A 25,886-nucleotide genomic window follows, 5' to 3' on the forward strand; every position below is an offset into this window, starting at 1 on the left:
GATCGAACGAAAGTTAATAAGCTCGTCACTCATACAGATACCTGGTAATAGTTCCCCTTGTCACTAGTAATGATATAACATTGTTCGTAAAGTTAATTTTTCAGTTCTCAGTTCTCACTTGTACGAGCGTGCGCGTAACCGTCGCGGCGCGGTTGATTGTTGATAATGCGGAGACGCGATGATCGAACGCACGACCTCACGCTCGCTACAGGACACTGGCACTTGACTGCACTCTTTTATGGTAACTAATTTTTACTGATTCACATCAGTTCATTCTGGGAGACCGAACACGGCGCGGATGATCGATGCTGTGCGACACGCAACGAGAGGAAACATAAATACGTTATCGACGGCACTGCACATTTTTTCATTACTTCTTGACGCATTTCCTCCGACTCACTTCCATATTTCATCACTTTACTGTAACAGCACTTGTAGCAACACTTCAACCTGAATACTAAAAAGCCTCTTACATGCAGACCTGCACACTACACAACATAACAGTTCCGTGTCCCGCGCTCAACTCACAGACGCCGCTGCCCACAAAGATACTCCACAACTCAGCCAGAGACATGACAATATGCTTACAAGCTGAGGATGACACGGCGGTGGGATGGTCACGATGGGCCACTTGTGCCCTGAAGACGGACTTCCTTTTTTTTTTTTTTTTTTTTTTATTCCAGAATAAGATTCTCACTCTGCAGCGGAGTGCGCGCTGATATGAAACTTCCTGGAAGGTTAAAACTGTGTGTCGGACCGAGGCTCGAACTCGGAACTTTTGCCTTCCGCAGGCAAGAGCTCTACCATTTTGTTCGTTAATGTTCGTTGCATTTCTCCGGGGCGGACGTCCCATGACACCTGTTCAAGTTCATCGTTGCTCCGATCACTCAGTTTTTTTTTTTTTTATTACGTAGGGCAGCTAACCCTCTGACCGAACACGATGAGCTACCGTACCGGCATCCAAATGATCTACCCGAGCACGACTCACGACCCCTCGTCACAGCTTCAATTCTGCCACTACCTCGCCTCCTATCTTCTAAACTTCACAGAACCTCTTCTGCGTATCTTGCAGAACTAACAGTCCTGGAAGAAAGGATATTGCGCAGACATGGCTTAGCCACAGCCTGGGGGATGTTTCAAGAATGAGATTTTCACTCTGTAGTGGAGTGTGCGCTTATATGAAACTTCCTGGCAGATTAAAACTGTGTGCTGGACCGGAACTCGTCCCTTTTGCAAACATCAATGGCTGCCTATCGCCGGTGCTAATGCATGCTCTCACGAATCTGATGTGACGGTATAGTCGGTTGTGCGTTGTCACATCTTTGAAGAATCGTAATCTCGTTGGTCAGGGACACCGTGAAGTCTAAAACCAGCGACCTTTCACCTTCCACATCCTAATCAGGAGTGTCCTTCTTTACGTGTCCCTGCTCCCGACTCTTCTGATTTAGCCGTTCCGGCCACAACAGCGAAATCAGGAAAATTTTTACTGTTTTGTCCAGTAGCGTGAAACCTGCCACGTTTAATATATCCCCACCACAGAATCAGAGCATATCTTCCTTGATAGTTTGCTCTAGAAATTTCGCGTCTGACGTCAGTAGGTGATGGGCCAATAAGAGCGTTGCTTATACACGTCTGAATTTCCAGAAGTCCGACCAACCTGACGGGAAATCTGCGAAGTTTCTCCTCGCATCGCGTAGGTCCAGATATTACAAGACTTGTGATTTCTCACCATAAATTATTAGTTGGCAGCCAACGCTTGGACTAGCGCCCCTAGTCATCTACAGAGACGAGCTCTGCCGAATACCGCGTACTCCGTCTTATCTTGGTTGACAGGGGTGTTCGGTGAGCCCCCTCTCAGGTAGCTCCTTGACACGCGCGATCCAGAACGAAGTCTCTGAATAAGTAAAGGTTTTTTTAAACTACCGCTACCAGTCACAAACTTTATTAACTAATGTTTCGAGGGAATACCTCATCTTCAGGCTAAATAGCATTACAAAAACAATTTCACAATAATATCATACAGATGTTACGCAGTCTTTTCATAAATTCTGTGGTTATCTTTGTTCTGGCGTGGCAGCGTCGTTGTGATGAGCTAGGGTGTTTCCATTTCCGTGGCTCTCTTGGCTTTCTTGATCACTGTTCACAAATTTTCACTAACATAACAGTAACTTGGAAACACGATCACAAAAACAAATATGTAGTGCAGTGGACAAAATGTGGATAAAATAATGAAACAATAAGACGGAGAAGAAAACAGCGAATATAAGCGCAGTATCAGAAGAATATTGGGAACAGTATTACAAGACCGATGGTACAGTGCAAAACTGTAAATGTCAGTAGAGAAAATCACAGACCAATCTAACTCGAGTGGCCTTTTGACATATGGAGAACTTGATGAAGCTCTGTTAAGAATTAAAAAAATATGGAATAAACGCTCAGCTTATAAAATATAGTAGTACCTTGCTAAAACTAAGAATCACCCAGCCGTTCAATACGTTCTAGAAGAATGAGCATACATTAGATGCGAGGAGAAGTGAAACTGTCATCGTTCTTTTTTAAGAGGACGGAATAATGGCGATAATTCTAGAGAGATGAGTTTGATTGACACAGCCTATTAGCTGTATGCTAGAATGATTGGTGAGAGACTACAGATTGGAAGTGAACCTCTCCTTTTAGAAGAACAGAATGGTTTCAGGAAGAGAAGATCGTGAGGAGATAGTGTATTAATTAGAAAACAGCTGATAAGGAAAAGGCGCGCATTTAATGTGGAAACAGGTATAGCCTTTACACATTATGTAAAAGCCTTCAATCGTGTAAATAGGGAAATACTAAGGGGCATAAGAGAGAAACGAGGTTATCCTAAACACATCATAAAGGTTCTCAGAGATATGTACAGAGAAACTGAAATAATGATAAACACAGGTGCAAGATCGTAGATTTCATGTTTAGATTTCATGTTTTCCATCGTCATCAATTGCCTCTATGTTCATCAGTTTCGAATCGTCTAATGCATCTAAAGAAAGACTGTTTTTTTCTGTGCTATATGAGTGTCACTTTTTGATTTGTGAAGCATCTTCGGTGCCCAGTAATACAATTTGTTTTTGTGTATGATATTTGCGTTATACAATAATTACATCTTTGTTGTTATATTACAGTATTTGTTAATATTTTGATTTTCGGTCAGAAACAGTTTTTTATAGCATAAGTTTGGTGATATTAAAGTAATATTTGTTTCTCTTACGATCTGTGATGTCAGTACTGCATATGTTTCTTCTTAGAGTTGTACATACTTTCGTACTGGATACACAAACAATCTACGACAACTACAGGACGGTACATATTCAATATAACATCATAAAACGTAAGTAAAAGCAAATATTTATTTATCAGATTACCTTCCATTCTGAAAGCTGTTACACTCAGCGAATGCTATATTGACTTGTAAATCATAAATTTTCAGCGATCAGTCGTCCTTTTTAAATTTAAAAATTAATTTGAGTATTCAAAAAACTGTGGATGAAGCCCGACCAACAGGCATTACAAGCACTGAGAAAAAATAATAGTGCATTGAAAACGGCTAGCTTCTAGTTGAAATCTAAATCATCATCATCATCATCATTTAAGACTGATTATGCCTTTCAGCGTTCAGTCTGGAGCATAGCCCCCTTATAAAATTCCTCCATGATCCCCTATTCAGTGCTAACATTGGTGCCTCTTCTGATGTTAAACCTATTACTTCAAAATCATTCTTAACTGAATCCAGGTATCGTCTCCTTGGTCTGCCCCGACTCCTCCTACCCTCTGCTGCTGAACCCATGAGTCTCTTGGGTAACCTTGCTTCTCCCATGTGTGTAACATGACCCCACCATCTAAGCCTGTTCGCCCTGACTGCTACATCTATAGAGTTCATTCCCAGTTTTTCTTTGATTTCCTCATTGTGGACACCCTCCTGCCATTGTTCCCATCTACTAGAACCTGAGTTCCAGTATGTAGCCATTTTTGATACGCCTTCTTTTTCCGTTTACAGGCTGCCTTGACTGTGTCATTCCACCAAGCTGTTTGCTTCATCCTACTTTCACACGCTACTGTTCCAAGACATTCTTTAGCCACTTCTAGTACTGTGTCCCTGTACCTTGTCCATTCCTTTTCCAATGACTGTAATTGACTACATTCAACTAGCTGGTACCTTTCTGAGATCGCTGTTATGTACTTGTGCCTGATTTCCTTATCCTGAAGTTTCTCCACTCTTATCCTCTTACATATGGACCTGACTTCCTGCACTTTCGGCCTCACAATCCCAATTTCACTGCAGATTAAATAGTGATCAGTGTCATCAAAGAATCCCCTGAATACACGTGTGTCCCTCACAGCCTTCCTGAGTTCCTGATCTGTTATTATATAGTCAATGACAGATCTGGTTCCCCTGCCTTCCCAAGTATACCGGTGAATGTTCTTATGTTTAAAAAAGGAGTTTGTGATTACTTAGCCCATACTGGCACAGAAGTCCAAGAGTTGTTTCCCGTTCCTGTTGGCCTCCATATCCTCTCCAAATTTACCCATAACCTTTTCATACCCTTCTGTTCTATTTCCAATCCTGGCATTAAAATCACCCGTGAGCAGAACACTGTCCTTGTCCTTTGCTCTAACAACTACATCACTGAGTGCCCCATAAAAACTATCCATCTTATCTTGATCAGTCCCTTCACAATGCGAATATATTGACACAATCCTAATTTTCTTGCTAGGCACTGTCAAATCTATCCACATCAGTCGTTCGTTTACATACCTTATTGCAACTACGCTGGGTTCCATTTCTTTCCTGATGTAAAGCCCTACACCCCATTGTGCTATTCCTGCTTTGACTCCTGACAGGTAGACCTTGTATTCTCCCACTTCCTCTTCTCTCACACCCCTTACCCGAATGTCGCTGACAGCTAAAACGTCCAGCCGCATCTTACTTGCAGCTCTACCTTCTTCCCAGAGTTGCCCCCATTGATATTAATAGCTCCCCATCTCATTACCATTTGTTTGCCAAGTCGTATCTTAGGAGTCCCTGGTTTGTCAGTTAGAGGTGGGACTCCGTCACCTCCAAAGGTCCGAGGCATTTTGCTCTGATTGTTGCCAGCATCATATTTAAAGTACCAGGAAAGCAGGTTGCTAGCCTTACTTGCCCCGAGTCCCATTGGGTTTTACCCCTACCGGTTGTGGGACTAACCGGTGGATTTGGTAGTCTTTGCGGTATGAGCACAAAGGTGACCACGACTCAGAATATGTCCGAGATGCCCAGCCTTATTCCAAAGTAACTGGTATCCCGACTGTCGGGACCACTTACTTGGCCACTCATACGTTGCCCGTGGTTCATGAACTAGGACATGACTACAGGAGCCCACACCATGAACCACCTAAATCTGCTAATAAAATGTAAAAAGGAAGACTGATCGCTGAAAATATTTCTTTAACATCCCGAAACTTTTGTTGCAAAAAGTTACTTGCGTAATGAGTACACAATCCATCTAATTACAATTACAAGACAACACATTTACAGAAATGACGTTACAAACCGTAAGTAGGAACAAATATTAGATGAATATCACAAAACTTTTGTTGGAAAAAGTAGTTTCTAACCTAACATCGAAAGAGTAACAGAAAAGTGTAATATCATAACAAACTTCTTCATTATTATATAACGAAAATATTTTGTACAAAAACAAACTGTATTATACGCCACTGAAGGTGCTTCAAAAATAAAAAGATGCGAAACACGTATGGCGCAATAAAATAAAGCAGTCTTTTATTTCGTTGCTTTAGGCGAACCGCAGCCCAAGAAAACAGGTGCAAGAATCTCAGGTATGAAACCTGTGAGTCAGGGTGTCATACAAGGGTACAGTTTATCACCGATGTTATTGAATACATGGGTTGACGACATCTTAAGAAGTGCAGGAACTACGTCCTGGGTTACTGGTATCACAGTATGAAACCACAAACTCCTGCCTTTTTGTCGGCGATCAGTTTATTATATTTGACGTTGTAAATGAATTACAGTGCGCTCCATGTAAGTTGCATCTACTGGGCAAAGAATTCATTACGTAAATCTTAATTAATAATAAAGAGGTAATGGCATTTGAAGGAGCTTAGCCAACCAGATTAAAAATTTTTATCAATTACACAATAATTGAACAAGTTTACAGTGCGAATTATTCACAAAACCAAACCGACGTAATAGAGATATAGTCATCTTGTTGCTGCGGTCTTCAGTCCGAAGACTGGTTTGACGGAGCTCTCCATGCCACTCTGTCCTGTGCACGCCTCTTCACTCCGAGTAACTCGCCAGTTCTGTTCAGTACCTCTTAATTAGTTACGTGACCCACCCAGCTAATCTTCAGCAATCTTCTGTAGCACTTAATTTCAAATGGTTCAAATGGCACTGAGCACTATGCTACTTAACTGCTGAGGTCATCAGTCGCCTAGAACTTAGAACTAATTAAACCTAACTAATCTAAGGACATCATACACATCCATGCCCTAGGCAGGATTCGAACCTGCGACCGTAGCGGTCGCTCGGTTCCAGACTGTAGCGCCTAGAACCGCACGGCCACTCCGGCCGGCACTTAATTTCAAAACCATCTATTCTCTTCTTGTCTAAACTGTTTGTCACCATGTTTCACATGCATACATGGCTACACTCCATACAAATACTTTAATCAAATACTTCCTGACGAATCTATACTCCATGTTAACAAATTTTTCTTCTTCAGAAACCATTTCCTTGCCATCGCCAGTCTCTCTCTATCTGACTATTGTCAGCTATTTTCCTCCCCAAATAGCAAATTTTATCTACTACTTCAAGTGTCTCATTTCCTTATGTAACTCCCTCAGCGTAACCTGATTTAATTCGACTACGTTCTATTATCGTCGTTTTGCTTTTGTTGTTCATCTTATGTCCTCCTTTCAAGACATTGTCCATTTCGTTCAACTGTTCTTCCAAGTCCTCTGTCTCTGACAGACTTACAATGTGATCGGCAAACCTCAAGGTTTTTATTTATTCTCATTGGGCTTTAAATTCCTACTCCAATTATTTCTTTGGTTTCTTTTACTGATTGTTCAGTGTACTGATTGAATAACATCAGAGATAGTCTACAGCCCTGTTTCATTCCCTTCTTAATCATTGCTTCCCTTTCGTGCCCCTCGACTCTTATAACTGCCTTCTGGTTTGCGTAGAAATTATAAATAGCCTTTCGCTCTTGTTTTTTACTACTGCCACCTTTAGAATTTGAAAGAGAGTATTCCAGTAGTCATTGTCAAAAGCTTTCTCTAAGACTGCAAATGCTGTAAATGTAGGTTTGCCTTTCCTTAACCTAGCTTCCAAGATAAGTCGTAGGGTCAGTATTGCCTCACTTGTTCCTGCATTTGTACCGGAATCCAAGCTGATCTTCCCCGATGTCGGCTTGTACCGGTTTTTCCATTCTTATGTAAAGAATTCGTGTTAGTATTTGCAACCGTGATTTATTAAACTGATAGTTTGATAATTTTCACGCCTGTCAGCACCTATTTTCTTTTAAACCGAATTGGTATACTCTTCTTGAAGTCTGAGGGTTTTTCGCCTGTCTCAAACATCTTGTTCACCAGATGAAAGAGTTTGGTCATGGCTGACTCTCCCAAGGCTATCAGTAGTTCTAACGGTATGTTGTCTACTCCTGGCGTCTCTGCTGCATGGGAGTTAAACTTGAGTTGTGGCAAAGAGGGATAAGAGCGGATTATAGGCGGCTGAAATGGGATTTCTAAGCACAGTTAAAGGCTGCAAACGCCAATGCATAATTACTGGGAATGAAAAAATTATAGACGAACTCTATGTCGGAGGGATAAACAACACGACAGAGAAATAAAAGAAAAAGGGCATTTAAGCAGAATACCAGAAAAAAAGATTGACGAAACAGCTGTTTAGACAGAGGCCGAGGGGAAGAAGAAACCACTGTAGGCCCAAAGTAAGATGGGCTCAACAATAGCATCTGAAGACGGAGCAGGTTGGTGGCCTAATCCCAGGATGTGAGATGATGATGATGATGATGTCTTTGCGCAACTTGTTATTTTTTTATAGCAATATCGCATCCCCCATCTCACATTCACGGACTTTTTCTTCTCTTTCTTAAAGATTCTTTCCATCGTCTAGCCCTGCTATGTATTGGTTCCACCGTTCAGCCTTCCATTTTTTGTTTAGTACTGTATTGCCGTTTGAGAACTTTCTTCTCATACCACTGCTTCTCTTTCCTCTAAAGGTTTCTTTAAGTTTTCTATCCATGTAAGCTATTTTGTCCCATAACCATAAATGCTTCTACAGATTCTCCATTTCTCATCTAACAATTTTGTTTTATCAATTCTATTTTTGTTAATTTCAGTTTCTAGACGGCGGTATCGTATAGGTCCTACGCTTCATTTGGTGATTTTCTTTTAATTTCCTTCTTTCATCTATTAAATTTAATAGCTCTTGCGTTATCTGAGGATTTTGTACCGGACACTGTGTTTTTGCTTAATTATTTAACTAGAGACTTCACTATTTCGTCTTTAAAAACTAGATATTCGTCATTTGTTGTTTTTCTTTCGCCTGTCTCAGTAATTCGTTGCCTAAGTGTGGTTTCTAAGTATCTGTCTTACCATTATACGAGCTACCTGAAATTTTCTGGTACCTACAGGTGTCTTCCACGAATAAAACTCTCTTTCATTATGTATTTCCAGTTATTGTATTGCGCTCTTTACAGAATTCTACCAGCTTGTCTCTCATTTCATTCTTTTGACTTGGAGCATGTTCCCCTTCTACTTTCATTTTCTTCCTTTTGCTGCTATTGAATTCTAGTAGTCTATCACAATTAAATTTTAGAATCCCTCCAATTGCTGAATTATTTCTTTCATCTCATGTTTTTCTTCAATCTATAATCCAGTAGGCACATAAATAGATATAAGGTATGTTCCAAGAACCCTTGAAGCTTTCCCAATCCATGCGACCACGCCATAAACTTGTCGTTCACGCGCCGATGAAACGACATTGATTTCAACTTGGAGGATTCTAGTGCCTTTGTTTCAAACTGTTCCATGTCTGCTTTCGCCACGACAGGTGAGAGTGTATTATCCATCGCCACGTCATTGGTTTTTCATAATATTTTCCGACGAGCAGGAAATAAGTAGATGTCTTAACTTTTTAGGCACATTCTGATATTTATTTATTTCCAGTTCGACGGAAAATATTACAAAAAAGCCGATGAGGTGGCGACTGATAATCCGCTATCACCTGTCGTGGCGAACCTAAACATGAAACACTTTGAAGCAAAGGCACAAGAATCCGCCAAGTTGAAATCGACGTGTTTCTATCGTTACGTAGGCGACACGTTTGCGGTGTGATCACACGGAGAGGAAAAGCTTCAAGAGTTCTTGGAACATTTAAACTCCATCCATCGTAATACAAGATTAACGATAGTATAACACAAATAATCAACTCCCGTAGGTCCATATAATGCACATGAAGGTTTGAAAACTGCTTCGGCGTTTGCGATACAGGAGAAATATTTAAAAGTATATACAAGGAAAAGAAGAATGAAGTGATGAAAAAAATAAGGATGGCAAAAAATGAAGCATGGGAAAGAACATGTGCCAAGGTGAATAGCAAATTAGGATTTGGGAGAGCAAAAGAAGCATGGTCAGTATTAAAAGGGCTTCGACAGGATACAAAAGGCAAAACTAATCTCCAACTGATAACACAAAAGGAATGGGAAGAGTATTTCCAAAAATTATTAAATGAAGACAGAGAAGAATATCTAGAAGAAGGAACAGTGGAAGAAAAAGGACATGAAGATGATGAGATCCTTATTTTAGAAAGTGAAGTACTTCAGGAGTTGAGAACAGGAAAGAATGGTAAATCACCGGGACCAGGCAATATCAGTCTGGAGTGTCTGAAATATGGTGGTGACAAAATTGTGAAACTGATACCACAGCTCTTCAACAAAATGGTACATGGAGATTCAATACCCGACGAGATGAAGCTAGGTTACATTAATACAATATTTATGAAAGGAGATCGCAAAATTTGTTTAAACTATCGAGGAATTTGTGTTACAAACACATTAATGAGAATTTTTGAGAAAGTAATTAAAAACAAACTGGAAAAAAATTTTAGAACCCAAAAAGAACAATGTGGATTCACGGCTGGGAGATCATGTGTAGACCATATTTTCACATTACGACAGATTTTGGAGAAACATAGGGAAAAATCAAAAAATATAGGATTAATTTTCATAGATCTAGAAAAAGCGTATGATACTGTTCCAAGAAAATTACTTTGGAGAGCACTACATACGGCAAACGTAAACCCATCCTTGATTAAAATAATACAACAGATGTATAAAGATAACATTTGCGAAGTGAAAGTTGGTAATAAACTTCCACAGAAATTTAGAACAAGCAAAGGCCTTTTACAGGGCTGTCCCATGTCACCATCATTATTTAAAATCTATATAGATATTAGCCTTAGAACATGGTCTCGTAAATGTAACAGTATGGGATTAGAAATAAGAGATGGAGTTTACCTACATCATTTATTGTTTGCTGATGATCAAGTAGTCGTAGCACAAGATGGAGAGGATGCTAACTATATGTGCAATCAACAAGCAATAGCATACAAAACTTGGAGTTTGAAGACTAATTACCAAAAAACAGAATACTTGACTAATGATTCAGATGAGCTATTCATTGAAGGAAAGAAAATCAAAAAGATTAACACTTTCTGTTATTTGGGATCCATTTTAGAAAACGAGGGAAAATCAGAGTCAGAAATCAATAAAAGAATTAGTAGCGGACGGAGGGTCATTGGGATGCTTAGCTCAGTCTTATAGAGCAGGAATGTAATGAGTAGAACTAAAAAATTAATATACAAATCCATATTAGAGAGTGTGGTTCTGTATGGAACGGAGACCTGGACAATTAACATGAAGCACATTAAAAAATTACAAGCTCTAGAGATGGATTCTGGAGAAGATGGGCAAGAATCTCCAGGAAAGAAAAGATAAGGAACACCGAAATAATAAGGAGAATGGAAATAAAAGAAAGAATATATGACGTAATGCATAGGAAGAAATTACGGTGGTATGGGCATGTACGACGAATGGAGAAATCGAGAATACCAAAATTGATACTGGAGTGGGAACCGGAGGGGAGAAGAAGAAGACGACCTATGACCACCTGGCTCCAAAATGTACAGCACACAAGGAGGAGAATGGGCGCAGAAGAAGAGGACACACAAGATCGAAACACCTGGAGGAATATTTTGAAAATATAGTCTCAGAACGTTTATTGTTTGTATTGTAATTTCCAAGTAAATTATTATGTTGGAGATAAGCCTCCGTAATGAGGAAAAGCTCAAAATAATAATAAAAAATATCTCTTTTCTGTGTCAGTCTAAATATCTCCCTCATAGGTTGGACTACAGTCTGCAACGTTCGTGTTCTAAAGTGCTGACCGCGTTCGGCACGAGTTCAGAGTCATGTCCGAAAGAAAAGCTGTCGGGAGCCACGCATTCCAGTCAAAACCACAGCCGGGGTAAGAAGTGCCGTCGACGTGACAGGGGAGCTGCGATCCGAGACGCCGCGACGCGTTTCTTAGGACAGTGGGTGAAATCTGCCACCGCGGCTGTCGTGCTCTCGTGGACCAATATGCTGCGCCACCAGCCGTCACGAACTCCAGAGCCGGTCATAAAACGGCACACGTACCGCTGCGGAACGGATTGTCACTTACAGGCGGAAAACATAAAACTGCCACTACTCGCAGAGTAGTCACCACTGAAACACTAAGAGTCAGAAAGCTGCTCTCGGGAAGACATATACTTCCTCTTCTGCACAGACATATGGCAGTCGAAGATGGATATACCGAAAAAATGAGCCAAGAACAGCATTTTGAGGTACTGAAGCTCAACAGTTTCGTCCTAACAGGGTTACTTTTGTTTTGTGCCAAAAATTTCTTCCATCACTCCCGTCTAATATAAACGTCATTCTTGTTCCACCGTTCTTGCAAAACTTTGCATTTTCCACTTTGTTGAGCATGAGCTACGTAATTCTATGTTTCATTGGTTGTTACTCTCGTTTCTGGAACACTTATTTACTTCATTGAATCCTAAAAAAATCTGATACTGCTAATCGACAAATAATTTTTTCTGTAAGTATTCCTTACGCCACCAGGACTCACTTCCATCCGAAAAACGTAGAATCGGCATCTCCTGGCCAACCCCAGACACTCCTCGACACTGTTTGGCCGTTCTCCGTTGTTTCTTCACTAGACATCATCAGCTGCAATGACAGTTAATCAGATCACTTAAGTACGTAAGATCCATCTAATGTTTGTATCCATCAGCTGTTCGTTTTGTTTGCCCACACTATACTTTTGTAAGTAAGGCCTATATCACTAACGTCGATTTGCAGTAGGGTTTTGGAATATACAGGGTGTTACAAAAAGGTACGGCCTAACTTTCAGGAAACTTCCTCACACACAAAGAAAGAAAATATGTTATGTGGACATGTGTCCGGAAACGCTTACTTTCCATGTTAGAGCACATTTTATTACTTCTCTTCAAATCACATTAATCATGGAATGGAAACACACAGCAACAGAACGTACCAGCGTGATTTCAAACACTTTGTTACAGGAAATGTTCAAAACATCCTCCGTTAGCGAGGATACATGCATCCACCCTCCGTCGCATGGAATCCCTGATGCGCTGATGCAGCCCTGGAGAATGGCGTATTGTATCACAGCCGTCCACAATACGAGCACAAAGAATTTCTACATTTGCGACCGGGGTTGCGTAGACAAGAGCTTTCAAATGCCCCCATAAATGAAAGTCAAGAGGGTTGAGGTCAGGAGAGCGTGGAGGCCATGGAATTGGTCCGCCTCTACCAATCCATCGGTCACCGAATCTGTTGTTGAGAAGCGTACGAACACTTCGACTGAAATGTGCAGGAGCTCCATCGTGCATGAACCACATGTTGTGTTGTACTTGTAAAGGCACATATTCTAGCAGCACAGGTAGAGTATCCCGTATGAAATCATGGCTGTGAATCGAGTAAGTACAGTACATACTGACGAAACTAAAATGAGCTCTAACATGGAAATTAAGCGTTTCCGGACGCATGTCCACATAACATCTTTTATTTGTTTGTGTGTGAGGAATGGATCCTGAAAGTTTGGCAGTACCTTTTTGTAACACCCTGTATACTGTATTCGAAAATTGTGAAGTACCTCGAAGAAAACGATTTATTGACATTTAGTCAGCACGGTTTCAAAAGATATCGTTCTTGTGAAACAAAACTAGCTCTTTATACTCATGAAGTAATAAGTGATATCGACAGGGGATGTCAAATTGATTCCACATGTTTAGATTTCCAGAAGGCTTTCGACACCGTTCCTCACAAGCGTCTTCTAACCAAACTGTGTGCCTACGGAGTATCGCCTCAGTTGTGCGACTGGATTCGTCATTTCCAGTCAGAAAGGTCACAGTTCGTAGTAATAGACGGAAAGTCATCGAGTAAAACAGAAGTAATGTCCGGCGTTCCCCAAGGAAGTGTTATAGGCCCTCTATTGTTCCTTATCTATGTTAAGGACATAGGAGGCAATCTGAGTAGCCGTCTTAGATTATTTGCAGAGGACGCCGTCATTTATCGTCTTGTAAAGTCATCAGATGATCAGAACGACCTGCAAAATGATTTACATAAGATATCTGTATGGTGATAAAATTGGCAATTGGCCCTGAATAAGGAAAACTGTGAAGTTATTCACATGAGTACTAAAAGAAATCAGCTAAATTTCGATTACGCGATAAGTCACACAAATCTGAAGGCTGTAAATTCAACTAAATACTTAGGGATCACAATTACAAATAACCTAGATTGGAACGGGCTCTGAGCACTATGGGACTCAACTGCTGTGGTCATAAGTCCCCTAGAACTTAGAACTACTTAAACCTAACTAACCTAAGGACAGCACACAACACTCAGCCATCACGAGGCAGAGAAAATCCCTGACCCCGCCGGGAATCGAACCCGGGAACCCGGGCGTGGGAAGCGAGAACGCTACCGCACGACCACGAGATGCGGGCACCTAGATTGGAACGATCAAATACATAATATTGTGGGTAGAGCAAACCAAAGACGGCGATTCATTGGCAGAACACTTAGAAGGTGCAACAGGTCTACGAAAGAGACTGCTTACACCACGCTTGTCCGCCCTATTCTGAAGTATTGCTGTGCGGTGTGGGATCCTTATCAGGTGGGACTGACGGATGACATCAAAAAAGTACAAAGAAGGGCAGCTCGTCTTGTATTATCGCGAAATAGGGGAGTTAGTGTCACAGACATGATACAGGAATTGGAGTGGCAATCATTAAAACAAAGGCGTTTTTCGTTGCGACGGGATCTTTTCATGAAATTTCAATCACCAGTTTTCTCCTCCGATTGCGAAAACATTCTGTTGGCACCCACCTTCATAGGGAGAAATGACCATCGCTGTAAAATAAGAGAAATCAGGGCTCGCACAGAAAAATTTTAAGTGCTCGTTTTTCCCGCGTGCCGTTCGAGAGTGGAACGGTAGAGAGACAGCTTGAAGGTGGTTCATTGAACCCTCTGCCAGGCACTTTATTGTGAATAGCAGAGTAATCACGTAAATGTAGATGTAAATGTAGTTATTTTCATGTTGTAATGTACCAGTTAACATTTGCATCTGAGATTTCGGACTCAATCGTTACAAATGAAAGTGTACACAGCATTGTTATTACTTCACTCGGTCCTTTGAATAACAAGTAGAACTTCAAATGGTTCAAATGGCTCTGAGCACTATGGGACTGAACTTCTGAGGTCGTCACTCCCCTAGACTTAGAACTAGTTAAACCTAACTAACCTAAGGACATCACATACGACATCCATGCCCGAGGCAGGATTCAAACCTGCGACCGTAGCAGTCAAGTAGAACTGTTAGTTATCCTTTCACGTCGGGGTTTTCTGCTGTCCGCCCTTTTCTAAGTTTCAGACTCCTTCTTTTTGCTAGTTTGGAAGTGAACTAATGAGAGTCGATGGTCTGTCTGAATCATATCGTTGCCAGTGGATCAACAAGAACTCCTGTGAGATCGTTTTGGGTGTCTGCAGATTTTTAGAGTCCCGTTAATGATGCGAACGACTACCTTGTCTAATCGCCTGTCAGTCATTCGTGCTGTATGCCAGTAGAATTCCGTCAGGAAATACAATTATTCTTATGAACGGAAATGCGTGTAGATGTAAAGAACTCATCACTCAGTGGGAAACCATGACGACCAGGCATTCGAGTCTTGACAGGAAACTCGTACCTATCTAACTGAGGGTGAAGTACCTAGTCACGGAAAGAAAACACCTCGAAGCCGTTTACTTGAATCACCCCTCCAACCTACAACTTGCGTATAGACTAACAACGCATACGATGAGAGTAGATCGACAGTCACTGCTTCATTTGCTCTAGGCTCGCGCGCACAGCCTAAGATCACCGTTGAATGTATCATGACAATACGAGCAACAGGGAAGCGTGCATGTAATGTTAAGCAAACGGCCTCTAGGGAAGCAGAGGGGAAGTTACACACACTACAAGGAACTGGACATATTGATGCGAGACCTCTTGACCTGGTGAGAACTATACAGCGTGCGCAAAGAAAATGGGTACAATAACTTAGCAACCTGCGGGTGTGAAAACACCCTGGAGTAAAGCTTTGAATACTTGGAAAAGTAAGTTACAGCTGGTCACAAAATTCTGTCACAGGTTCTTGTGAGAGGACGCTTGAGCTAGGCGTTTACATAGCTGATGAAAAGACCAAGAAAATAATATAAACAATAGGTAATGAAAACCGCCTTTGACTGTGGCACCATACGCAATCATTAACCCGGCTCCAGGGAGGTAGGGTCCCCTTCCCTATTCCTCCACTGGGGTAATTCCTGTCTGGCGCGTCCACGTCGCGGGGGTGGGTATCCTACACTTCAGTAGGCCGGAGTGCTAGGATGGCTGAGTTCAGGCAGGGACCCAGTCCCGTGGGGTATAACACGGAACCCAATCCCAGGGTTGCGGGTGAAGACGTTAATGGCAGCGACGGCTGAGAAGTAAGACAACCCTCCTTTCTGGGTATTAAATGAGAAGGGAACCACTGGCTTATTGTGGAGGAGAAACTTCAAAGGCTAAGGAAGACAACCCAAACAGAAAATCCTTTCTTGCGGTAGGCCTAGCAAGCCATTAGGAAAGTCTTCAAATATTGCTTTCAAAACACAGACGATCCTCGGAACGAACCACTTCGGATTTGACCCTACTGCTTCTTCAAGTGCTGGTGCGAATGATGGGAGACCTTATGATATTCATTAGTACAAGAAGATGAAACCAAATGTACTAAAAAATAACCAAAACATTGGCACCGTTAGTATATTAACCTTCAATGGAAAATGGAAGTAATGACAGATGTAGTAACAGAGACAAAGTTAGATATTTTGGGATTAAGCGAAACGAAGTAGAAGGGAAAAGATGAGAAGAATTTGAGAGGAGGAGGAAAACTGTTCTGGAGTGGGAATAAGAAACGGTGTGGCGGTGATGGTGAATAAGAATGTACAAGATTGTATTGAAAATGTGAGATATATATCAGACAGGATCATAATCTTAAACCTGAGATTCCAAAAAGAAACACTAAAAATTATCCTGATTTGTGCACCTCAAATGGGATGCAGCGAAGAAGAGAAGATGAACTTTGGAAACGAGTTAGAAAACCATATAGAGAGTGCTAATGTAGCGGTGGGAGATTTTAATGCACAGGTAGGCAAGGACAATAAGGGATTTGAGCAACTGTTTGGATGTTTTGGATATGGAGGCAGAAATGAAGATGGAGAAAGACTCCTGAATTTGTGCCAGAGGAATGGAATGAAAATAGCAAACAGCTGGTTTATGAGGAGAGAAAGTCATGTTATCACCAGATATAGTTGAGATGGAAGAACCAACAGTGTAATTGATTATATTCTAGTAGATAGGGAATGGGGAGAGAAATTAACAAATTTGAAGATAATTCCAAGTATGAGTGCAGATGGAGACCATAGATTACTGGTGGGACAATGGAAAACGAATCAGTGTGTGAAAAATAGAAAACACAAGAAATTTATGAGGATACGGGATTGGAAACTGAAGGAGAGTGAAAGTGCTGAGAAGTATAGAGAATTAATCACACAAAAATTTCCAAAAGAAATTTTCTGCGATATAGAAAACGAATGTAGTTTATTCAAAGACACTTTAGTCGAAGCAGCACAAAAAGTATGTGGTAGAACAACTGGAAAGGAAAAAGTAAGACAGACAAGTTGGTGGGCTGATACCACAATCTAAGTAGTTAGAAGAAAAAATGGAGCATGGAGAAAGTGGTGGAAAACTGAAAATGACGAGGACCATAAAAGATATGCAGAGGAAAGGAAGAAGTGCAAAGAAATAGTGGAAACCGCAAAGAAAAAGGCATGAGAAGAGTTTACAAAAGAACTTGAAGAAGATGTGAAGAGCAATAAGAAAATGTTCTATAAAATGATGATAAATAAAAGGAAGGCTTCTGAAGTACCAGTAAAGATGGAAACAGAGGATGGTAATGTGACTGAAGATTCGGGAAATTTAAAAGATCTCTGGAGAGAACATTTTAAGAAACTAGTGAACGCTGAGGAGCAGGTACACGAAGAAACAACAAATAATGGAGACATTGAGAGAAGTTTGGAAACAGAATTAGGACAAATTACACGGGAAGAAATGGAAACAGCTGTGAAGAAGATGAATGGTGGGAAAGCCCCAGGACCTGTTGAAGTATCAGTGGACATGACAAGAGCAACAGGTCCAGTGGGAATGCAGTGGCTGTATAGAGTACTATCAAATGTGTGGTGAAATAGTACAATGCCTGAAGATTGGAGAAGAGGAGACATTGTTCCCATCTTCAAAAAAGGCAACAAAAGACTTTGTAAGAACTACAGAGGAATAACCCTTATGAGTCATACAACCAATATTTTTGAGAGAATTTTACTAAATCTAATAAGTGAAAAGATAGAGTAGGAGCTGAGTGAAGAACAGCATGTGTTTAGGAAAGGAAGAAGCACGATTGACCTGATATTTTGTATCCATCAATTGATGGAAAAAAGTTGGGAGTAAAACAAAAGGGTGATAATGGTTTTCATAGACATAGAAAAAGTATATGACTCAGTTAACAGGGCAAGACTCTGGGAAGAAATTAAGAATATAGATATAGAAGATGGATACATTAATTTAATAATGACAATGTACAGAGGACACTATTGTAGAATTGGAACACCATTGGGGGACTCTAAATACTTTGAAATAAGACAAGGCCTTAAGCAAGGAAGTATTCTATCTCCTGCACTTTTTAAAGTTGTGATGGAGGGAATGAATAGGGCAGTTAAAAAAATAGTAAAAGAAAAGACAAAAAGTTGATTTATGCTGATGATATGGTAATATGGGGCGATAAAGAGGTAGGTCTACAGTTACAACTTGATGCGTGGAAGAAAATAATAAAAATGTATGGATTAAAATTAAATAAAGGTAAGAGTGAAGTAATGGTATTTGGAAGAGACAAATGGATCAACGGAAATATTACTTTGAATGGAGAACCCCTCAAAGTGGTGGACAGTTTCACTTATTTAGGGAGTGAAATATCTAGTGATGGAAGAATTATCAACGAAATTAATAGGAGGTTACAGAAGGGAGGCAATTTCTAAAAAACAATAAAACACCTGATTTGGAACAAGAAAGTTTCAGAAAAAGCAAAACTCCTTATGTATAAAAGCTAACACTTCCCTATTGTCACCTATGGAGGAGAAACGTGGACAATGACGAAAAGGAACCGGAGCAGACTGCAAGCAGGGGAAATAAAATTTATCAGAGCAGTGTAGGGAAAAACATGAATGGACAGAGTAAGAAATGTAGATATTAGAAAGAACCTTAAACAAGAAAGTAAGAGAGAAGAAGTTGGAAAAAAGACATTAAGATGGTACGGGCATGTTAAGAAGATGCGTGGGCAGAGACTCGCCAAAATCATGGAAGAACTAAATATGGATGGAAAAAGACCTAGAGGGCGTCCAAGAACACGGTGGAAAACGGGAGTGAGAATATCTGTGGAAAGAGGAGGTGTTACCTGGCAGCAAGTGAAGGAAGAAAAGTGGTGGGAGGACCGAACCAAATGGAGAGGACTCATCAGCACTCAGACCCGGCAGTAGCTGCAGCGGGATCCGGATATAGATAGAATGAAAATCAAGTTGGGTCTGTGGGAAAACTTTGTAAACTAACTGAGGAAAAACATTTTGGTTGCTCCATACAAATTATTGCTGCTGAAAATTAATCGCCCACTGTCAGTTCACACTGAGAATAGGTGATGGGACTTTGACATCTTGCTGGTAGATATATACTAACGAAAACAACGCTTTCTTATACTCTAGTAGTGAAGAAACAGGGAAAGATATTGACTTTAAACTCTTTTCGCTCCTTCGCCCTCTTTAAGAAGGCTGTTGATAGATCGAGGATGAAGTCTTCGGCCGCTATTGCTGCTGTGTTGTATTAAAAACTGAATGAATGACTGAGATCGAACATGGAACCCACGACGTTTAAATTATCGCTTAAAGATGCCAGCCCAAATCACAGACGTTCTAAGTTTAATCACTTAATCCACATTTTCAGTTTAGGCAGCTCCCAAGTGGAGTGCGTAGAAAATTTCCGTCTTCAGCAAATGTCAAATAAAAAAAAATCTGGTATATAAATATTGCATCGTAGACAGATAAAGAAAAAAGAGCCACCCTGAAATGCTAGGCCTTTGCAGAAGACATGGATGTACTAACAAACAACAAAGAAGAACCCAGACTAGCATTAGGCAAACAACACGAAGTCTCCTGTAAAACTGGACTCCAAATATTCAATGAGAAAACTCAATGTATGGACGCCGAATCAACAGGAAAACTCCCACTGAAAACAAGGTATGAAAAAAATTTTCAGGCCAACTTCAGGTGCTTAGGAGAAACTATCCACCCCAAAAGACTGAGCACAATCTCCATCAAGAATATTCAAACTGCTAACGGCTTACAAACTGACACTAAAACATTACAATGAAAGAGTAACTACTCGAGTGGCAAAACTACGACGCAACAACACGGTTGTTTTACCAGAAGCCTTACATTTGGCATATGCAGATAGATGACAAAAATTCATGAAATAGAGAAACAAGAACGAATAATGTACGGCGCTGTTCTCCGCCGCAGCACTTGGGTTAGACGGCCTCAAAGAAACACTATGAACATACAGACAACATGACAGATAAATTGAGAAAAAGACGTCTACTGTTCTTCGGACACCTAAGAAAGACGGATGAAAAAAAAAAAACTCACTAGGAAAATATTTAACTTCGTTAATGCATGCAAATTAAAGACCTGTGGACGAAAGGAACACAGTTGAAATTTTCAGAAGAAGAAATTGAGAACAGAAAACAATTCAGAAGCAAAATGGAAACTAGGAACTTGAACAAGTCTCAAGGAAAGAAACAACTGGCAGAAATAAACAGACAGCAGGGGAAAAAAAAACAGAATTAATGAAGAGGTTTTGAGAAGAAAAAACGAAAAGGAAATGATGGTGTGATAGTCTCATGTTCACACACTCTCCGAAAGTGGAATAATCGAGAACAATAGTAATAATATGGCATCATCAGGAACATAAACAATTTAATTTTATTGTTGTAGACTTATTTTGGATAAATAACGTTAAGCTATGACAAACGTTCACTGTTTATTTGTTATTGTTAGGCCATAATGTTAGAACTCATAGTATATTCTACGGTCCTGCTACAAACGATGTGAGTGATGTAGAATGGAAGTTCTGTGCATCAGATCAACTTCCTTTTCTGTAGCTGGGCGTGACCTGTCCTGTTTTCAAGTTACAGTCTGTTCAAGGGATCTGAAATAAATAATTATCAGAAACGAAGAGAATTCACTTGCAAATTTTGGTTTAATTCGATACCGAGCTCAGTGGGCCCTGGGGCTCGTGGAGTTTGACTTTCAGCACCACTACAAACGGTTACTATGTCATTGATCTTGAAAGCGGCATCACTGTGCAATAACAGTAACATAAATTGATTTTCCTTCGGGAATTCAACAGTTCGGCTTTCGTTTTACTATTCTGATTTCGGTTCCTGTCTTGTCAGCGTCATCAAGTGTATAGACGCAGACTGTTGTGACTCTACATGCCTTAACATGTAACAAAAAAGAGAAAAAAATCCTTGAAATATTGGGACTGGTCATGTGACAACAACTAGTTCTTCCACACCAGTTTCTTTCCTCCCCACAATAGGCTTATTATGTATTTTTCCAGTGTTCTCTTTCCTCTGCTCTTATTTGCCGTACCTTATTCGCCATTTTGATATTAATGTCATTAATAAGTCACAGCTGCAAAATACTAACGCGAGTTCTTTACAGACGAATGGAAAAACATGATAGAAGCCGACCTCGGGGAAGATCAGTTTGGATTCCGTAGAAATGTTGGAACACGTGAGGCAATACTGACCTTACGACTTATCTTAGAAGAAAGATTAAGAAAAGGCAAACCTACGTTTCTAGCATTTGTAGACTTAGAGAAAGCTTTTGACAATGTTAACTGGAATACTCTATTTCAAATTCTGAGGGTGGCAGGGGTAAAATACAGGGAGCGAAAGGCTATTTACAATTTGTACAGAAACCAGATGGCAGTTATAAGAGTCGAGGGGCATGAAAGGGAAGCAGTGGTTGGGAAGGGAGTGAGACAGGGTTGTAGTCTCTCCCCGATGTTATTCAATCTGTATATTGAGCAAGCAGTACAGGAAACAAAAGAAAAATTCGGAGTAGGTATTAAAATTCATGGAGAAGAAGTAAAAACTTTGAGGTTCGCCGATGACATTGTAATTCTGTCAGAGACAGCAAAGGACTTGGAAGAGCAGTTGAACGGAATGGACAGTGTCTTGAAAGGAGGATATAAGATGAACATCAACTAAAGCAAATCGAGGATAATGGAATGTAGTCAAATTAAGTCGGGTGATGCTGAGGGAATTACATTAGGAAATGAGACACTTAAAGTAGTAAAGGAGTTTTGCTATTTAGGGAGTAAAATAACCGATGATGGTCGAAGTAGAGAGGATATAAAATGTAGGCTGGCAATGGCAAGGAAAGCGTTTCTGAAGAAGAGAAATTTGTTAACATCCAGTATTGATTTAAGTGTCAGGAAGTCATTTCTGAAAGTATTCGTATGGAGTATAGCCATGTATGGAAGTGAAACATGGACGATAACTAGTTTGGACAAGAAGAAAATAGAAGATTTCGAAATGTGGTGCTACAGAAGAATGCTGAAGATAAGGTGGGTAGATCACGTAACTAATGAGGAGGTATTGAATAGGATTGGGGAGAAGAGAAGTTTGTGGCACAACTTGACTAGAAGAAGGGATCGGTTGGTAGGACATGTTTTGAGGCATCGAGGGATCACAAATTTAGCATTGGAGGGCACCGTGGAGGGTAAAAATCGTAGAGGGAGACCAAGAGATGAATACACTAAGCAGATTCAGAAGGATGTAGGTTGCAGTAGGTACTGGGAGATGAAGAAGCTTGCACAGGATAGAGTAGCATGGAGAGCTGCATCAAACCAGTCTCAGGACTGAAGACCACAACAACAAACAGGTCCTTTAAGGGGAGTTGGAATGCCCTATCCTGACAATGTTAAATTTACTGACTAGGCTTCACTGTATTTCAGGAACCACTGTAGCCATTGACATGAAACTTTTACAAGACATTAAACTGAACAACAATAATTGCATTTCAGCCACTGCTTTCGGATGTACAATTTTTAAATTACACCGTTAAAATTTTGTGTACTTTTTTGTACGTTATCCTAAATTATTTCAATTATGCTTAACATTATGTTCTTCTTTTAGTTAAGTGGACTCAGGATATCTGTTTTATTACTCGCTGAAAATTTGAATACGCTACTAGACGTGGTTCCTAAGATTTAGGGAAAAATGCAACAGAAAATGTAAATTTCAGAAACGATTTCTAAACTTTCAAAAGACTGTAACTCACCTAATATATGCTTAACTTTTTATTTTGGGTCACTCAGAAGCATCCTCTTGATCTTTTTCCAATGTTTTTTGTTCTTTTCTTTTCTCTGGACTCCTTAGTGGCCAACTGTGCTGCATACTCTGCATTATCAATGCGAACCTTGTCCATCCATTGAAGTTCTCTGATGAAGTTTGCCCCAGGATTAACTCCCATATGATGTAGCACTTTCACCCTACCAATGTTGCCATCATTACAAGCAATGACAGTATCACTGGCCCCCCACTTTAGTGTCTTCATGCCAACAAAAACATTTTTTGGTAAGCGAGTCCATATAAGATTATTGAACGACTCATTGGGATTTTGAGTCTGACCATGCAGACACTTCTTCATAAATTCAGCATTTGCCAGGTCTCTGTAAACAGATTTTATGATATCCATGACTGCTGCTGGGATGGCATGTTTGTGGCTGTATGAACTGTTTGAGTACTGGGCATTGCGGTAATTGCACCATGAATCAGGTCCAGGAGGGCAAAGGTGGTTTACCGGTTTTACATCAGTTGACAGTCTAAGGAAGAAGGTAGACCATACTGCCTGCTTCATTTTCAACAAATCTTCAGAATTATTTCTAATGGCCATCCCATAATATTGAAGTAGTTCATGAATCATTTTGTCTGTCAGCCTGCCTCTTATGGTTTTACCGTCAGAAAGTTTCTTGTCTCTCAGACTTTGTTTCAACTTCTTCAACCTGGTACTCATCCTCTTCTGGACATGATCTTTATAACACAGCAGTTCACAGCCTTCTACGAGGGTCACTCCGAAAGAAATGCACACTAGTTTTTTTTTAAAAAATCCATCTTTTATTCTACATGTTTGAAAATTTTACGGTGTGTAGATACATCCTTTAGGAACAATATTTTCATTTCTCCACATAATTTCTATCCCTCTCAACTGCCTTTGAACCAGCGTCTGTATACCCGCACGGTAAAATTCTGGACCAACCTGTTGGAGCCACTGTTTGGCAGCGTGCTCAAGGGAGTCATTATATTAAAACCTTATTCCATGAAGAGAGTCTTTCAGTTTCCCAAAGAGATGATAGTCTTATGGAGCCAGGTCAGGACTGTAAGGCGGGTGTTTCAGTGCTGTCCATCCGAGTTTTGTGATCGCTTCCATGGGTTTTTGACCGACATGTGGCCGTGCATTGTCGTGCAAAAGCAAAACATCCTGCTTTTACCGATGTGGTCGAACACGACTGAGTCGAGCTTCAAGTTTCTTCAGTGTCCACATCATAATTTATGGTGGTTCCACTTGGCATGATGTCCACAAGCAAGAGTCCTTCGGAATCGAAAAACACCGCAGCCATAACTTTTCCAGCAGAAGGTGTGGTTTTGAATATTTTTTCTTCTTGGGTGAATTTGCATGATGCCACTCCATTGATTGCCTGTTCTTCTCTGGTGAAAAATGATGGAGCCATGTTTCATCACCTGTCACAATTCTTCCAAGAAATTCATCTCCACCATTCTCGTACTGTTCCAAAAGTTCGCTGCATACCGTTTTTCTTGTTTCTTTGTGAGCCACTGTCAACATCTTGGGAACCCACCTGGCACAAACCTTTTTTAACGCCAACACTTTCAGTATTCTACAGACACTTCCTTCCCCCATCCCAACGTAGCGTGAGAATTCGTTCACTGTGATGCGTCTGCCAGCAGTCACCAATTCGTTAACTCTCTGCACATTGTCTGGAATGTGTGCAGTACGAGGCCTGCCGCTTCGAGGACAATCCCCAATATTGCCGTGCCCGCTTTCATCACGTAACCTGCTTGCCCACCGTCTAACTGTACTGCGATCGACAGCAGCATCTCCATACATCTTTTTCAACCTCTTGTGGATGTTTCCCACTGTCTCGTTTACACAGCACTGGAATTCTATGACAGCACGTTGCTTCTGGCGAACGTCAAGTGTAGCAGCCATCTTGAAGACATCCTGTGAGGGCGCCACTCACGGGAGCAGGTTGAACTAAGTTTGAAAACACTGTAAAACTTTCACACATGCAGAATGAAAACTGTATTTTTACAAAAGTAGTGTGACCCTCATATACAAAAAAATTACCGATTTTAGTAGGTCTTGAAGTAATGCACATAAGAATTTTAGCATTTTAACCGCTGTAGATTATATTTAAAAAAATAAAATAAATACTTCCAATGTGAGTTTATAATATATATATATATATATATATATATATATATATATATATATATATATATATATAATTTTATTCGGAAAATTGAAAATTTTATAATGAGATAAAAATCGGAAAATGTGAAATTCTTTTTTTCCATTCTAATTCCCCTTAAGCCACTATAATGTTACTTATTTATGGTAACAAAGCGTTTCTATGGGTGACAATTTCGTCATCGTGTTGATGACACCAAATTATTTTCATTGGCTCTGCCAGTCAGGTAAATAGCAATAAACCAGTAAACCCGATTCGCTAAGGAATCTAATTACCATGTATAAGCTTCAAACGTCCGATAGCTTTACAAATGAGTTAATGTGTTAAGCATTTGACGTTAAGCTCGTTAGCGAGAAAAAGTTTAGAAAAGTTTGAAATTATGCTTAAGGTTTGTTGAAAGACACTAAGTGCTCTCATTATGAATCACTGGATGAAATAGTCTAGGTAACGCACAATGATATAATTCTCAGTGTTACATTCAGTGATACATATATACATATACTCTGTGCAAAGTGCCTTGCGAATAGACTCGG

Source organism: Schistocerca americana, chromosome 2 (assembly GCF_021461395.2).
Source record: "Schistocerca americana isolate TAMUIC-IGC-003095 chromosome 2, iqSchAmer2.1, whole genome shotgun sequence".
Lineage (NCBI taxonomy): Eukaryota > Metazoa > Arthropoda > Insecta > Orthoptera > Acrididae > Schistocerca > Schistocerca americana.